A 1310-nucleotide genomic window follows, 5' to 3' on the forward strand; every position below is an offset into this window, starting at 1 on the left:
GATCAAACAGGGGAATAAATCATCAATTCTTATGAACCCTAATAATCCCACTTATGAACAATAACAATATTCATAACACTCAATCACATTATGATCCGATTTCATGAACGTTAACTCGAATTGCATAGCCAATCAACAAGACATTATCATTAACATCATCAACAATAAATCAGATTAACAAACATCACTATTATAAGTACTCGCATCCAACATCAACAACCAATCAATTTTACTAACATACACCCTAGTTACATCGCATAACCGAATGATAGCAATCATGGCATCACATACAATCGAACATGAATTCAAACAAACATACTAACCGGTTTCAAGTAACGAGATGTGATCCGAACCAGAAGGGTGATCGGATGGCCTTGTGCCGTCGGTTCCTAAACAAGCCGAGAGAGAGAGACGAGATAGAGGAGCTAGGGTTATGTGTGTGTTTTCTTGTGTTGTAACAAATGAGAGGAAAACAAGACCCTTAGTTTTGGTATAGTGGTTGCGAGTGGGGAGTGGGCCGAGCCCACTCGGTTACCTAATGGACCGAATGTAAGGTGTAAGGCCAAAGGCTTGTGTGACCGGTTATCGTGTGCAGTTTGGGTTCGGTTCAATTAACATACAACGTATATTACACAATACACATAATGACATCTCATAAATCACGTAATATTCATTAGCTCAAAATGTCACATAAACACGTAACGATACATCAAGCAAGTCTAAAGTTCGAGTTGTCACATACACAATTAAGTTTAAGTCTATAAAACACTAATATCGTATCTCGAATCGATTGAAGTCTGTGTGAGAATTTAAGAGGACAAACATACTGACAATCTAGGTAAATTGTTTAAAACTTAAAATGAAATCAAGCTTAATGGTGTTGGTGATTGGTCTCAAAAACTGATATGATCCTCTTGCACGAACTCACAAAAAATATTGTTTGTAAATATTACATTTCTGTATGTTTTTGTCTACATGTGGTGTCAGATAATATCTCTCAGAAAATCCAAAAAGATTTTAGTGTGTTTTAGCTAAATTTTTGAAAACGTCAAAAAGATTTTCGACAACTGACGTTGGAAAACTGATTTTCAAAATTCCGAATGCTAAACATGATGAGCAGCATTTGAGGGGGAGTGTTTGTATAAATCTAACTATTTTTGTTAATCTAGCCTTCTTCAAGTGGTTCATCATAGAGATTTGAGAGAGAGTCTGAGTTGTTGCGATTATATGTTTGTTTAGTGCATATGAGAGTATTCATGTGTTGGTGCACAGTTGTTTGAAATGTTTGTGAAAGAAAGTTTATTTCGGGG

Source organism: Helianthus annuus, chromosome 15 (assembly GCF_002127325.2).
Source record: "Helianthus annuus cultivar XRQ/B chromosome 15, HanXRQr2.0-SUNRISE, whole genome shotgun sequence".
Lineage (NCBI taxonomy): Eukaryota > Viridiplantae > Streptophyta > Magnoliopsida > Asterales > Asteraceae > Helianthus > Helianthus annuus.